Below are 17,978 nucleotides of genomic sequence, written 5' to 3' on the forward strand. Positions count from 1 at the left end.
TATGTTAGAGGAGATAAGAAAAAAATAAATTTTCTACTACAAGTTTTCTACTGTCAAAAAGAAGTATTTTTTCTATCTATTTTATTTAGAGTTGAATACACTAATATATAGATACAAAGATGGAGGTTTTTTTTTGGACCTATTATAACTGTACATAATTTGTGGCTAAACATAAGGATGACCCTTGAAGTATGGGATTTAAATACTAGATTTCTCTATTTACCTATTTAGACAGCTCACGCCAATACTCCCCCTCAAGTTGATGCATAGATATCTCTTATGCCCAACTTGTCAAGTGAGTTGTAGAAGTTCCTTGCAGACATTGCTTTTGTAAGTATATCAGCCAACCAGTCTTCTGATTTAACAAATGGAAGATGAATAATCCTTTCTTCAAGGTTTTGTTTGATGAAGTTTCGATCCACCTCAACGTGGTTAGTGTGATCATGTTGGACCGGATTGTGGGAGATAGCGATGGCCGCCTTGTTATCACAGAACAAGTTCATTTCAAAAACCGGAGCAACACCGATTTCAACTAGCAGCTTTTTCAGCCAAAGGAGCTCACATATTCCCTTGACCATTCCCCGAAATTTAGCTTCAGCACTAGACCAGGCAACTACCTTCTGTTTCTTGCTCCTCCATATAACCAGGTTGCCTCCCAAAAAAGTAAAGTACCCAACAGTAGATTTCTTGTCCGTGATGTTTCCTGCCTATTCTACATCTGTGTAGCCAACAACCTTTAAATGACCATTCTTTGAGAACATAAGCCCTTTCCTAAGAGAGGACTTTAAATAACGAAGGATCCGCATTATGGCATGCATATGGTCCTCACTTGGTCGGTGCATGAACTAACTTACTACACTCACAGCATAAGCAATATCTGGCCGAGTATGAGGTAAATAGATGAGTTTACCCACTAACCATTGATATCTCTATTTGTCCGCTGGTGCCTGGTCTACATATTCTCCAAGTTTATAATTTTGGACAATTGGAATATCAGCAGGCTTACACTCTAGTAATCCTGCCTTTGCCAGTAAGTCTAGTATATATTTTCTTTGGGAAAGAAATATGCCATGTCTTGACCTTGCCACTTTAATGCCCAAAAGTACTTAAGCCCACCTAAGTTTTTCATCTCAAACTCAGTTGACAATTGCTCTGGAAGTTTGGATATTTCTTCTACATCATCCCCTGTAATGATCATGTCGTCTATATAGACTATGAGCATTGTTATTTTTCCCACTCGATGTTTTAGAAAGAGAGTGTGATCAAAATTGCTTTGTTGAAATCCATATTTCCTCATTACCAAACTCAACCTGCCACACCATGCTCGAGGTGATTGTTTTAGTCCATACAATGCTCGTTGTAACCTACAAGAAATTTTTTCCTCTGAAGTAGCAGTTTAACCTAGTGGAATATCCATGTAAATCTCCTCTTCAAGATCACAGTGGAGGAAAGCATTTTTCACGTTCAGTTGGTGTAATGGCCAATCTAAGTTTGCAGTAAGAGATATCAGAACTCTAATAGTTTTTAGTTTGGCTACAGGTGAGAAAGTTTCTTGATAATCTATACCATATTTCTGTGTGTAACCCTTTGCTACCAACCTCGCCTTGTATCAATCAATAGACCCATCTGCTTTATATTTAATGGAGAAGATCCACTTGCACCCTACTGTCTTCCTTCCTTCAAGCAACTCACTTAAAACCCATGTGTTATTTTTCTACAACGCCTCCAATTCTTCTTTTATAGCTTGAGCCCATTTCGAATCTGATAAGGCTTCTTCAACACTACTCAGAATCTGACATGAGGAGAGTGTATATGCAAAAGCATTGAGAGGTTCAGATAATCTTTGAGTGTAGGTTCTTTTAGTAATGGGATCGTAACATCTATATCCCTTTTTGTGTACTCCATACCCCAAAATAAACACCAGACAACACATCGATCCAACTTAGTTCGTTGATTCTTATGGAGGTGAACAAAGGCAACACAACCAAAAATTCGGGGAGGAATCATCAAAACAGTAGGTAATGAGACATGATCGGAAAGTACCTTTAACGGAGTCTGAAATTGCAAAACTTTGGTGGGCATACGGTTCATTAGATGCACGGCTGTAGCAACAGCATCACTCTAGTATCTCTTCGGCACATGTGCATTGATCAATAAAGCACGGGCAATTTTTAAGATGTGTCTATTCTTTCTTTCAACAATACCATTCTGTTGTGGGGTTTGTGAACATGAAGTTTCATGGAGAATACCATGACTGTTAAAGTATGTCTAAAATTGTTGATTAACATATTCCCCTCCATTGTCAGAGCGAAGGATCTTAATTTTGGCAGAAAATTGTGTTTGAACCATAATATGAAATGATTGAAATATAGCAAATACTTCATCTTTGTGTTTTAGGAGGTAAAGCCATGTCATTCGTGTGCAGTCATCAACAAAAATTACGAACCAACGATGACCCAAAGACGTAGTTATTGGGGAAGATCCCCAAACATTAGAATGGATTAAATCAAAAGGAATCATACTTTTATTCATACTTAAGGGATAAGAAGCCTTATGACTTTTGGTTAAGCTATATGTATCACATTTAAAATCTAAATGTGTTACATTTGAAAATAAACTAGGTAGTAAGTGCTTCAAATACCCAAATGATGGATGCCCAAGTCTTTGGTGCCATAACCAAATCTATCTTTCCTTGTTCCCAATTGTGTGGTGTATATGATTTGCTCTTCCCGAACTGAAGTCATCCACGTAGTATAATCCCCCTCTCTTCGTACTACGACCAATTATCTCCTTGGTGAGAATATCCTGAAGAAGGCAAAAGGTAGAATACATCAATACCACACAATTAAGATCTGCAGTAACTTGACTTATAGACATCAGTCTATTTGAAAGAGAGGGTATGAGTAATGTATTAGATAATGAAAAGGAAGGAGATAAAGTCACTGTTCCAGCCCTTGTAACTGGATAAATGACCCTATTGGCATTTGCAACATAGTTCCGTCTCGGCTGAGTTATTTCGGAGAAATCCTTTGAATCAAATGTCATGTGGTCTGTAGTTCCAGAGTCAAGAATCCAGTCATCATCATCATTGCGAGTAGAGATATGAAATGCCTTACTAGAAGTACCTGGTTCATATGAAGATTCTTTTTGAGGGATGAGGGATAACGAAGGATCATAGGTAACCACAGCAGCTCTCCTAGTGTGGTCATTATTAGAAGAGGTTTCCAATTTTTTTCGAGCTTGAAAGTCGTTCCACCAATCTGGATACCCATTTAGTTTGAAGCAGGTGTCATGGATGTGTTTGGGGTTGCCCATGGTGGTTCGATTTTGGATGAGGAGTTGGATTTTTCCATGCTTAGAGAAAAAAACCCTAGTTTCGGTGGCATCTGGTTGTGACTACCCTTGATCCCTTTGGAAACCATAACAGCTCCTGGAGTAGTATCTGCTCCCGAGATCATCACCGTCTGCCTAACCTCTTCCCTACGGACAAACGCATAGGCTTGTTCCACCGTAGGGAATGGTTTAATTTGGAGCACATCACTTCGAGTTTTATCCAATCTGTCATCTAGTCCATCAAGGAAAGTATAAACTCGATCCTCCTATAGAATCGAGTTGTATTTTTGTATGTCAATAGCACACTCCATCAGACTAGGACGATGAAAATCAATTTCTTGCCACAACCCTTGAAGATCGCTGTAGTATTTTTCAATGGATCCACCCGCCTGCTTTATACGAGTGACACAACGCTGGAGATCATAGACTTGAGACGTATCTGTCCCATCGAAATAGGTTATAGCAGCATACTCCCAAAGCTATTTTGCAGTTGGGAAGCGGATAAAATTGACAATCAGGGAAGGGTCCATCGAATTGATTAACCAACCCTTGACAATAGCATTTTCGGTTCGCCACCTCCTAAATGATGGATCGTGTAACATCCCTTCCCGGTCCACCCGTTAACCCGAATGAACCGAGCCGAGACGCTACAATCTGGTTGAACTTATATCCTGTCATGCTGATATCATCCTGTATGCTAAATATGAATATAAAACACTCCCAATTAAACTTCAAACTTTCAATATCTCCAACTAATCATCATAACACAACAACACTTTATATATATAGTCATAACTGTATAAATCCTCAATATCAGTTAATATCCAGCAATTAATGTCATTCATGATCTATATCAAGTCTTCATGACCTCATCATACCAACTATAGTAAAATATTTCAAGCATTTCCTCCAAATACTTACACCACAATAATTACATGCTTCAATTATATTTCCAATCACATAAGCTCTATCAAATGTAATAATTATACATGCCATAAACCTTAATACATGCCATAAACCTTAATACATGCCATAATTATTAATGATATTACTCTCGATCTACTACTCCCAAATTCGTCACTTCTGTTTTGATAGTACTCTTCAAGTCTTTAAGTAGCAACCACGATCTTCAACCTACGCGTGATAAAAATCGACGCGCTAAGTATAAAACTCAGTGGTGCTCATAATTCACATACTTAACAAAGTGTGATGGCAACTAACTTAAAATACAAATTTGCATAATAGCATTGAAAATCATAGATTCAGTAAATTTCAACATCAATGCATCTTTATAGCAAGGAATAAACTTCTAATTCACACCATAAATAATTTAGTTCTAATTATCTCATAACTCCTTTAATCACACATTATGATACTATCATGATCTTACCTGCTGTTCATTGTGTTGTATGAATGAAATCAATAAACATGTAAGAATACATAACAGTATATGTTCATTGTCTTACTTGCTATTCATTATGCTGTATGACTTATGCACTTTCAAGTTATGATTAATAACATCTCATGACTGTTAAAGATTCAATAAATAAACTTGTAAGCATATATAGCATTATACTTTCATGATCTTACCTGATGTTCTTTATGCTGTATGAATTCTGCAACTTTAATTAAACTCAGTGAATATCACAATGAATAAAGAAACATATAAGCACATACATATGTAGAAATAAACATGTACTCACATGTGGAATGTAAGCACACATATCATGATACTTTCATTTTACCTTGATGATCTTTCTTGCTGTTTAGTATACTGTATGCTTCATGCAATGTTATGTCAAGATATCTGTATGGCTCCATAAGGTTATAGTGAAACCGAAGTGATAAGAAAAACTGTATGAAACTGGATGAAACTGTATGCTTGGCTGCTATGGCCTATATAATCATATCCACTCAACGGCCTGTAGCCGGAGTACCAAACTGTATGGGGCGCAGATCTGCTATTCTATGTCGCGACATAGCCTTATCTACATGGTTTCTACCTAACCTCAATGGAGCATAATGTTGGTATGTCAATAGATAAAACAAATGCATAGTAACTGTGTCATAATTTGCATGCTTGTGTCATGTTATTTTCACTTGCTTGTGTCATAAAATTAACTGCTTCATCATTTCATAAAATTTACTGCTTACCTATATGCTGATAGCCTCGCCAAGCGGGCAACTTGTGTCATGTTAGTTTCACACCATTTGCATGCTTGCATTTTGTGTTTATACATGTGTTCATGTTGTCTTTTTGCTTTAAAATGATTGAAGACATACAAGTTGAGAAAAGGAATACAATTGCATAGAATTCATAACTTCACACACCATTTCACATCATTTCACAATTGCATAGAATACAATTACAAGTTCTGTTTACCTCATTTCACATCATTTGCATGCTTGCATGTTGTTTTGATGCATGTTCTAATGTTGTCTTTTTGTTTTAAAATGATTGGAGGCATACAAGTTGAGCAAAGGAATACAATTGCATTGAAAATGAAGTCCAAAAGAGCATCAGAACACAATTCGCGAGCGCGTCATGCAAAGTCGCGAGCGTGAGAAGTGCAAATGAGAGTCAGAGAGTTTTCAGACACAATTCGCGAGCGCGCAAATGAAATTCGCAAGCGCGCGACGTGTTTTCTAGCCTGCACAGTCTGTACTCTTTTGGTCATATCTCTCAATATACAACTCCGATTTGGGTGATTCAAAAACCCATGTAAAGCTAACACATAGAGGAACAAATAACTATTCTATGACACTTCCTAATTCCATCGTTAAATAGGGTAAAAATCAAGGTGAAGTTACTGGTAACTTTTCCAGCAAAACTTGTTTCAGCATGAACTCAATATCTACTTCATTTATTCATTTCATCTCATGCTTTTTCACCATTTTCGGTCTTCTTACTCAATATTAAGCAACATATCTCCTCATTTCAACACATCACACAAATTATCATGCAAGGAAATGAATTAAACTAAAGGAGATAGCACACCTTCACTCAACAAGCTTGGAATCTTCTTCTTAGCTTCCTTCTACCTTGAGATCACCTCTCCTATACATAAGAATTCTTATGAATCATCTAAAAATATCACCAAATGCTTCAAGTATGGAATTCAAGAAGGTTTACTTACTTGGATATAATGGAAGTTGAATTAATGCTTGAATCCCATTAAAATCTTCACTACCATTAAAAGTGATGGAGAAAGGAAAGTGGAAGAGGAAAGTAGAGGAAGAAGATGAAGATAAGGATGAAGAAATGAAAATGAAATGGAACTCACGGGTAGTCTCTAGAATATCATTGATTTTTATGTGAAAATTACCAAATGGTACCTCAAGTGTCAAAATGGTACAACTCAATACCTCAACTTTATCTTTTTGTGCAAGTAAGTCCTAATCCTTATACTTTGATCTTTTTGTTTCCTTCAAGTAAGTCCACTTCTTCTCCTTATTTCATTCTAGCCCACTCTAGACTCTAATGGCTCGAACCGGGTTTTAGATCAGCCCGACTCGACTCTAAGCATCAACTCGATTCAATAGAAAATGGGACGTTACAGATCGATTTTTGGAGGCTGAGGGAAATCTCCATTGATGTATCCCAACTTGTCCTTGCCAGAGATTTACATCTTGACAACCTGGGACCATAAGGCATAGTTGGATCCTTCCAACCTGATACCGATCGGAGTAGTTGAAGAATCGACAAGCAGCGGTTGAGGAGAGGTCGAGGTCTAGGCACTAGTCAAGACCTCCGTCATTTTTGTTGTCAGATCGTTAAGGAGGGAATTGGTTTGGGGAACGAGAGGTTGTGATAGGTCTAAAGACTCTGCCATGGAGTTTATTGGGTTTGGGTTTTTCTTGGTCAAAAAGTAGTTTCAGTAGAGGTCCCAAGGACATGCTCTAGTACCATATAAAAAAGAAGTATTTTTTCTATCTATTTTATTTAGAGTTGAATACACTAATATATAGATACAAAGACAGAGGTTTTTTTTGGACCTATTATAGCTGTACACAATTTGTGGCTAAACATAAGGATGACCCTTGAAGTATGGGATTTAAATACTAGATTTCTTTACTTACCTATTTAGACAGCTCATGCCAATATCTACTACAAGCTTTCTACCACAAGTTTTGAAGAATTGATACACAAATTTGGATTAAATAAACTCAAATATCTCAAGTGATATCTTCATGAGGGCAGTGAATACACATTGTACTCTTTTCCCTTTAACTAATGATTTTTCCTAGTAGATTTTCGTAGTAAAGGCTTTTAATGGGGCAGTATTTAAATGCGTATTTAAAAAAACAATAATGTACTCCTTTTTCTTCACTGAGATTTTTTTCCCAGAGTTTTTTCTTTGTAAGGTTTAAATAAGACATATTTCTGAAAAATGGACATCCAAGGGTTAGTGTTACGAAATTAGTGGATGTCCTATTTGAGCTAAAAATCTATATTTCTAATTAGTGGGAACTTTATCTTCCAATTTGCTTAGGACTCGATTTTTCTATTATGGTTTACTTATGAACCTATAGCAATCACACTCTCGTATTCTCTTCTTATTATCTCCATTCTCTATTTACTTCTCTTTCTATTTTCTTATTATTTTGTAACAAATGTGACGTTTTATCTTATTTTTTTATATAACAGGGTAGTCATCTCTTCGCTTACTAAATTGATGAGTACTCTTATGGTTGAGTGGACTCAAACTCGAGACCTCACACTCCTTATATAAGAGAAGATCATATCACACATAGTTGGCATATTTTATCTTTTTTTTCCATAATTAACCTTTTTATTTAATAAACATTAAGTTTTTTATTATTAAATAATAGAGTTACAAAATTTAATGGAATTATAATGGATTTCATTATAAATAATTTTTTTGCATTAATAAATATTATATTTTTTTATTAAATAATGGAGTTATAAATTAATAGATATTAATTGAATTATGATGGAGTTATAATTAATAAACATTATTACAAACTAGTTGAATTTAATATAGTTATAATAAATCTCATTATAATTAATCTTTTTTTTTGTTTTATTTTTAATAAACATAAATTTTTTAATTAAATAATGGAGGTACAAGCTAATGAAATTTAATGGCGCCATAATTAATAAACATTAACAAAATAATGGGGCTACAACAATATGACCAATTAATAGAGTTAAAATTTTAATTTTTTAAATATATTTGAATATTTTTGTACCCCATCTAATTATATAAAATTTCCAATTAAATATATGAGAATCCCAAAAGAAAAAAAAAAACATACATCAGTTGAATTAACTACAAATAATTTATTATGATAATAAATATTTTAAGTTTGTTATCTGAGAATTTTAAAAGTAGTATATAATTTCACTTTCATCATCTAATCAAAACACACAAATAAATTATTTAAATTAAAATAATACGACAATAATCTTTTAAAATATTATCCATTTAAATCAATTAAAAATACAAAATTTTTGGATCCTCTCATCTCGCAATTACATGACTAATTGGTATATAAATGAGTGATGGATATGAAAACAGTAATTGTTGGTGATGGATATGAAAACAGTAATTGTTGGTTATCATTGTTTTAGAGGTTAATTTCACTGAAAATACCTTAATTATATGGGTACGTATTTAATGGGATGTGAATTTTAATTTGTAACTTAAAAATTCCCGATCTTTATTTTATGTAACAATAAAATGCCTTTTTAACGCAATTAAGCATTTTCGTTGGCCCGAATAGCACATATTTCACGCGTGGCAATTTTTTGATTATAATTTTTTAAAATTGTCCATTCATTCCTCCACATGAGCCCTATTCCCTATTCGTTTCTCTCACCTTTAGATGTCTTGGTATGGCTGTCATTTTGTTCTCAAGAGCCGAATCTACATACAAAGGCAAAATTTCTAAGTTTTCAAACTGAAAAAAAAAAAAAAAAAAAAAAAAAAGCTTTAATACAGGCTTATGCCACATATTCATCTTCTTCCATATGTCTCTCTCAACACTTCATATATATATATTGCGTATCCCCTGTTTTCTTTTCCATTCAGTAGCTCCTGCAAATTATAGCTCAACTTTTCTACTTGGCAACCCAATCCAACAAGATAAAGAAAATCAAAAATCAAACTCTTGTCTTAGTCCCTAATCTTTTTTGCTTGTAGGTTTGCTTCAGAATTGTTGGTATACGTGCTTGATTCCAAACTAAATGGGTTTTGGGATTATGGTGGTTTTCTTTTCTCTTTTTGGTAACATATAATTGGTTTTGGATTAAAGGTGTTTTCTACTTTTGGGATTGTCATTATTGTTTTTTTTTTTTTTCAATGAAAGAAGGAGAGAAATGAGAGAAAGAGAAGAATTCATAGAAATCCGAAAGCTTTCGATCGAGTGAATAGCTGCCATATCCAGTTTCTGAAATGAAGTTGTAGATACAAAAGAATATATAAGAGACCATTGACATTAGACAGTGTTTATTTACTGTGATAGATTTTTTTTTTTTACTTAGATACTAACGGAATTGTGGCAAGGAGAGAGGACATATATATGGAATAGAGTTTACGTGGAGGAGTGAGTAAGCAATTCAAAATATATATATATAATTAAAAAATTGACACGTGTGAATTACGCGACATTCCGGCTAACCGAAATACATAATTGCTTTCAAAGGCATTTTACAATAATAAATTAAAGTTGATGCCCCATTAAGTACATACCCATATAATTTAGGTCCTTCAAGTGAAATTATGTAACACCCTAACACCATGTATCCAAGAATAAATAGTGTTGAGATACTGCATAACATATCATACAGATTCATTAATAGAAATATAAGTCGCACCATGTGTTTTAATAGTAAAACCTAGTATGAGAAAATTTCTTACTTTTCACAACAATCATATATAAATATATACTTGACCAAACATAATTTAAAGTTACTTAATACATGGTGGACATTAAGGAGTTTTAAACTCCTACAAGCATATTTACAAACTAAGGAGGTAACATATGCAGACATAACTGATCCCGACCTTTGTTCTGTTTCTGTCAGTCTGAACAGATGAAATGCTGACTGCTAATGCCTCCTAATGCCAAAATCTGGAAAAACATTAGCATTTTATATGAGATGCTACTTAGTGAGTAAAAATCATCATAATGATTATTAACCATACAACAAATATCAAGCATCTCAATCAAGGCACACAGTACACTCCTAATATTTCAAAACAATTCAAACTCCTCGGGCCATCAATGCGCGGCATCAACAATTATCAGATAATAATAGTCATTCATCAAATCATTCACAGCAATAGTGTGCAGATATCACATCATTCTCATCGACAGAAAGTTAGATCATAGTAATTCAAGGCACCATATATACGATGCTACAGAGATATATTTCAGAAGTATAATGCATGTCATTATTAGATTATTTATGTTATGACTTATGAAACCAAACTAGCCTCGGATATCAGATAACAGATTTTAGATATTAGATTTAGCTGGCCAAATTTCAGATCAGATATTTTGAGCACGCAGCTCTAGATAACAAATTTATGAGCAGACAACTCCAGATAACAGATTTATGAGCACGCAACTCAAGATACAGATCAGATTCACGAGTTAGTAATGACAATCATAACTTCCTTTTATCTCAGATGCAAATATGACACAATTGCATTCACAGATTAGGCTCATTAGCCTCAGAATAACACATATCTTTTTGCTTAACCTACCCCATTTCAAAATGAATCATATGCTTTACATTCACAGATTAGGCTCATTGGCCTCGAAATAACACATATATTTTGCTTACTTGCCTCTTTTCAGTTTCTTTTTCAGATCATAGTATCAAGTATTGAATAATATCATAACCGATACATCAAACAAAATATTCGTCACATACAAATAACTATCATAAGCTTTTACTCACAGTATATAGTGCAATAGTATCAAGGCTTGGAAGAGCCTCCTCCTTCACCTTCTTCTAGGATCCTTTTACCTATATGGCTAAGCAAGCACCTTAATGCTCGTTTAGACATTTAAAACACTTGGTATGCATGACTCAAATTTTATTCCTATTTGTATTTCTAAACGCCTAGAATTCCATGTATTCTCTAACAATCTCACTATTCTCATTTGAGTTAACTCATTAGTAAACTCCATATATAGGTGTACTGAGTGGCTTTAAAGGACACACACATATATACATATACACACCTTCTGAGTCTAAGACAGGGTGTTAAGCTTTTTGAGTTTAGAGCTTATTTAGATTCATGCATTTGCATATTCACATTATTATCAGATGCCTATGTGCACGATCATGCTTAAGCATATGATTCCCAATATTATCACAAGCAAATTGTAAATGCACACACACACACACACATTCAGGTTACATGTGTCATGTTCATAAAACAGACGTATAATCATAATATGGTGTTTTAGGTCCAAGATGTTACAATTCTTTCCCCCTTAAGAAATTTCGTCCTCAAAATTTTTACTTGATTCAGAGAATAAGTGGGGGTAATTCTGCCTCATATGTCATTCTGTTTCCCATGTGGCTTCCTTTCCGGAATGGTTTTGCCAAAGAACTTTTACCAATGATATCTCCTTGTTTCTCAATTGTTTAGTTTGATATCCAATAATAGCAACTGGTTCTTCAACATAACTTAAAAATTATCAGACACTTGAATATCCTGAGTTTGTACCGCATGTGATGGGTCTGATCGATACCTTCTGAGCATCCATACATGGAATGCATCATGGATCTGATCTAATTATAGAGGCAATGCTAATTTATAAGCTAAGGGGCCAATTCTTTCAAGAATCTCATAAAGGCTAATGTATCTAGGGCTTAGTTTGCCCTTTTCACCAAACCTGATAACCCCTTTCCATGGTAAAACTTTGAAAAAAACCTTTTCTCTAACTTGATATTCCATTTCCCGCCTATGTTGATCCATATAGCTCTTTTGCTGCACTTTCTACATCCTAGTACAAGGTACTTCTGCACTTTCAACCATATAATGCCTCATAAGATGCCATGCCAATACTACTATGGTACTGATTATTATAAGCAAAGTCAAATAAGAAAATAAATTTGCAGCAGAGTGCAGCCGACATTGCGGAAAACTGACTCATATCCTATACCCGCACCAATAAGAAAATAAAAGAAGGTTTAAACAACAAACTGCCAGGAATCAAATTATTCTAATTAAACAAAGATTCTACCTTGTTAATAATGTTATTGGAGAGCCAGTCAAATCCTTCATAAAGCCCTTCACCTGAAGTGGCACATGTGCTCTGGATATACCTGCAATAAACAACAATAAAATCAGTGTGCTGGTACAGATAGAGATTGGTTCAAGAAAACAACCAAATAAAAGTTACAAAAAAAAGTGGGAGTTTCTTATCGAAATACCAATGGCATTAAGAGAGTGGAGGCCGAGAGTAATCTCAACAGCATTCATAGCATTTGGAAGATCTTGCTTGTTAGCAAATACAAGCAGCACAACGTCTCTTAACTCATCCTACAAATAAAATAGTATATCATGTCATGCTCGTTACTTGGCACAGAAAACCAATAAATTTGCTTGCGAAGCTAGCATTGGATATCGGAAAACATTTGAAGCAGAACATCAAGCAAAACCATTCCAATTAAACTAAAAAGACAATGACGAATTTCATTTATTCTACAAAATCTAGTGCATACCTCAAACTAAAAAAACAATTAAAGTTGTGAATTGCGTTGAAAGGAGATAGAGAGTTATATATATTACCGTGTTCAATTAAAATAAATCCAGCTAGATTTTAAAGTTTTAGTTGAATTTGGTTAGATGATTAGATTAGATTAGATTTTCAAAGTTATCAATTATCACTATTATATGTATTAAATATTAAATTGAAAAAATTGCCCAATCAAAATATAGAAAAATAAAGAAAAAATTTAAATTTCTAAAAATAGAAAAATAGAATACTGCCTTAAAACTTTTTCTTTATTTCAGCTTTCATATATATATATATATATATATATATATATATATATATATATATATATATATATATATATATACACTGATAGTAAATCCATTGTTCTTTCCAATTAAACTAAAAAGACAATGACGAATTTTTCTTTCCAAAAATCTCTAACCTTGAATCCTTACAGTGGACGTTGGAAAGAGAGGAGAGAGATTTACTAACTAAGCTTTTAGGCTTAGGATTGCCTATAATTGGACAATGCCTTCACAAAGAGGAGAGGCTCTCTTTATATATAAAATTTAGGAATCTTACTGTGTGCTTTTTACTGTTGATGAACAGTGACTTGTCTGCCACAGAATCTTTACTTTTTACTGTGGACGAATAGTGACTTGTCTGCCACCGAATCTTGACTTTTACTGTGGATGAACAGTGGGTTGTCTGCCACAGAATCTTTACTTTTACTGTTGATAATAGTAACCTGGCTTCTACTGTTGGAATAGTAGCTTGGCCTTTCCTGTGCTGAATAGTGGTTGACCTTTACTATGTATAAATAGTCTTTGGTCTGCCATATGATCAGTTTGATGATGCGTTGTCGTTTTTACAAAAATAATGAGTTGAAGGAATTAGGTTCCTTCTGCCTTTTACAAGAAGATGAGGACAATGAGCTGTCCTTCTTTTTACTTTTCTTTTTATTATCACTTTTCTTTTCTTTTCATTTTTCTTTTATCTTTTGACTGTAATAATGGAATATCATCATGAATTGCACTATCACCATGTGAAGGTGATGATGATAATATAATTTTATCTTTTTATGCCAAATATTATTGAGACCATTTGGGCCTATTTTATTGGGCTTGACTAATATACCTATAATATACCCAGGGCGAAAAGAATGGCCAGCCCTATTCTTCGAGGATGGGTTTTATAATGACCTTTACAATGGGCCAAGGAATGATACTGGTGGATCATCCTTTAACCATAAGGATACAAATGGGTTGAAAACCATTACAGTATTTTACTAGTTAAATTGAATTGGATTTTTGGCAAATCCACAGCCATTAACGGATTTGATAGCTCTTTACTGTCTACCGTTTGAGACAGAGTAGCCGTATCATAAGCGGATACGATCGCGTTTAAGTTTAGAAGTCATACATGCGTATCTTCCGCTGAAGAAGATACTATATCATATAATATCTTTAGAAGGATTTTAGTGGATTGAGGATAAGTATCAATCCATTGTTTAATATCGCTAGAGAGGGATATTTTAGTGGTAAGGGATTTAGTAATAACCTCAATTTGCTCTGAAAGAGCTTTAATGGGTGAGTGTTTACTCCCAGTAGCTTTCCTTCTCTCCATTGTTCTTGTAAGGCTGCAAGGAAGATTTAAAGTAGGCAAGAGCAAAATATAGGAAAGTAGTTATAGATAGAGATATATAGTAAATTAAAAAATATGAATTTAAATTATGAAAATGATTTTAAGTATGATACGTGGCGTTGTTATACCAAGAGGACGACTAATTAAATAGTCCTTTGGACCAGTAGCCCGCACTTCTGGGTTTCCAGCCTATATATCAATACTGTTTACAAAAACAGTTACTGTTTAGATCGTACTTTAAAAATAAGTACTGTTTATCAAACAAGTATATACTACGGAATTTTACTAGAAATACAAAGATACTGTATAATACAAAAATATTTTATTCGGATGAACTGGTTGTTGAATCTAATTCATCAATTTGATTTTTACTTTTTGTAAATTCAGATTCTGAATTATCTGAATCAATATACAGTTTATAGATTTTATTCAAAACTTCTTTTTCCAAATTTAATGCATTTAATTTTTGATTGAATTTACAAAAGTTAGACGTATGTCCCTTCTTACCACATGTATAACATGTCAAATCGTTATAAGAAGTTTTATGATATTTTCTTTTATTAGAATCAAATTTGTCATTTTGATAAGATTTATCTTTATAATGTCGTTTAGAATTTTTATTAGGTTTATGTGATCTAGAACACTGGCCATCACATCTTGGAGGAGATGTTATGTCATAATCAAATTGTTTACAATAAGATCCTAATTCTCTTTCAGTTTTACGCATTTCATATTTTAAATTTCTTTGAAGTTTCAAATCATGACAGATTTGTAGACCTTCTTTATAAATTATACTAATTAATTGACCATATGTTAATTTCCTATAAGGTATAGGATTACCATGTTGCTGTTTAATAAAATTCCTAACTTTTTCTCCCAAAAAATAAGGTAATCCCGCCAAGAATTTTTCTTTCCAAAAATCTTGACTTGAATCTTCCCTTAACATTAATCGGGTGAGAAAGATGGTTTTATATTCTTGAAAATCACCTAATGTTCTACATTTAAGATTACTTAGTAATTCCGCATTTTTATCTTTTATGTGAGATGGATCTCCTATAAAATGTAATGAAATAGTAAGAATTAAAGATGACACTGCATCTTGTATTACATCACCATTTTCATCATATATAGGTTGCTCATCTTCATCAATTTTAATTGAATTTAGAATGTCTTCATGTTGTTTTTCAGTGAGATGATAATCCCACCATCCTTTAAGTTGGCCGGTAAAGCCAGCAATTAAGATTTTTGCTATAGTTTTATCAGATATAATTGACTGAGTTTTATAAGCATTTGCAGCCATTGTCATTTGTTGCAAAAGACTTAATATATTATATTCACTTAAACCATCTATGTTCCATTCATAGATTGTTGAAGCATTATATTTAAATTGACCGATAGTGTTCGGTTTATTAATTATACCTAAATCAGGTGCTCTATTTATTATTTCCCTATGATGATTTATTGGATTTATGTCAAATTGTTTTATATCTTCTGAGTTTTCGTCTTGTGATCCAGGCTCAAAATCAGAATGTTCTTCTATAATGTTTATAGTTGGAGAAGCCTGAGGGGTGTCAGGAGCTACTAGTTGGGTAGTTGTTGAATGTATGTCAAGCTTATTTAATTGATTTTTTAATTGGTTTACAAATTCAAATTTACTAGACTGAGAAAGTTGATGACTTTTTATTGTTTCTTTACCTTTAACACTTTTATTTACAATTGGTTTTTCATTAATTAAATCTGTAGTACTTAATTTATTTTGTTTAATTAAAATTTTACAAAATTTAGATGTGTGTCCTATTTTACCACAATGATAACAAGTTATGATTTTTGATTTTTTATACGAAATTTTCTTCGATTTTTTATTGCATTTACAAACTTTAGCTGTATGACCGTGTTTTCCACAAGTATAACAATTTAAATCTTTATACGATTTTTTAATTGATTTTTCCTTATGTTTTTTAGGAGATGTAGATGTTTGTGTGTGATCATTTTTACAAATTAATTGTGATTCTAGACATGTTACTGGATTTACACCTTTATCAGATTGATTTTCTTTAATTAAGTTATACCAATCAAAGAATTGTATTTCATTTTGCCTATTTAGTTTATAGTCTAAATATTCAGATTTTAATTCTTCAAAAGGATAAGTTTTGAGAATCTGCTTCATTTTAATTAAGTTTTTTATTTTAGATATTTCATTTAATAAATCTTTTTCAATATCTTTTTTAGTTAAAATATTGAGGTTTTTAGCAACTGTAGAAACATTTACTGTAGAGATCTTAAAACCATTTTTATCAGAAACAATTACTGTAGAAATCATCTTTTCATCAATAGCTTTATAATCATCCTTAGAAATTAATTCATTTCTATTAATAATCCTTTGAAATTTTGAAGATTCAAAAACATCCCATTTAATACTATTAGCAGATCTACACAATAAAGGATCCATGTTCTAATACCAACAAGTTAGGGATCATCGCCTGGTTATACCCTTCACTGCCCAACAATCAACTCAAAACGGGACTTACAACGGGTTCAGTAGGCATACCCAAACCTTTCCACGGTATTTTAGTCGGCTTCCTCTATCATAATAGATTTACTATCAGTGTTAAATGTTCAGGCTCTGATACCAACAAAAGCTTCTAGGACCGTTGCAAGATCTGAATCTTTTGAAACGAGGATAAATGAATATAAAAGATGATGATCAGTTTTAAACAATAATGAATTTTACTTCAGAATCAACATACAAATTTACAATTTTCTGATGTGGAAGATCACACTAAGGTGCAACCACAGAGCATACTTATACAACATACAATTTTACGCAAGAACAATTTTAAAGGTTTAGGGTTCCTGCAACCTTAACCTGGGATCCCCAGAATTAAGTCAGAATGTGGAGGGAGAAGAGAAGAAAGCCTTTAACAGGGCTTTAAGAAGTAGCAATTTATATTGAAAATATAAAACTTTATTTAATTACAAAAATTAAATTTGATTTACAAAATTGAAAGACATATACAAAATTTAAAAGATTAGACTTACAAAGTTTAAAGAATCTCTAACCTTGAATCCTTACAGTGGACGTTGGAAAGAGAGGAGAGAGATTTACTAACTAAGCTTTTAGGCTTAGGATTGCCTATAATTGGACAATGCCTTCACAAAGAGGAGAGGCTCTCTTTATATATAAAATTTAGGAATCTTACTGTGTGCTTTTTACTGTTGATGAACAGTGACTTGTCTGCCACAGAATCTTTACTTTTTACTGTGGACGAATAGTGACTTGTCTGCCACCGAAT

General features: G+C 33.2%; 1 long non-coding RNA gene across 1 annotated transcript; it reads right to left on the reverse strand.

Moving 5' to 3' along the window:
• Positions 1-10,201: 10,201 nt before the first annotated feature.
• LOC149498418 (uncharacterized) lies at positions 10,202-13,003 on the reverse strand. The gene is made up of 3 exons (XR_016319789.1): positions 12,755-13,003; positions 12,565-12,646; positions 10,202-10,431 (listed from the first exon to the last, which is right to left on the reverse strand). It is a non-coding gene; the product is annotated as an uncharacterized LOC149498418 (long non-coding RNA).
• Between the last annotated feature and the right edge of the window lie 4,975 nt (positions 13,004-17,978).

Source organism: Jatropha curcas, chromosome 2, assembly GCF_041381405.1.
Source record: "Jatropha curcas cultivar XTBG-Jc1 chromosome 2, XTBG_Jcur_1.0, whole genome shotgun sequence".
Taxonomy (NCBI): Eukaryota; Viridiplantae; Streptophyta; class Magnoliopsida; order Malpighiales; family Euphorbiaceae; genus Jatropha; species Jatropha curcas.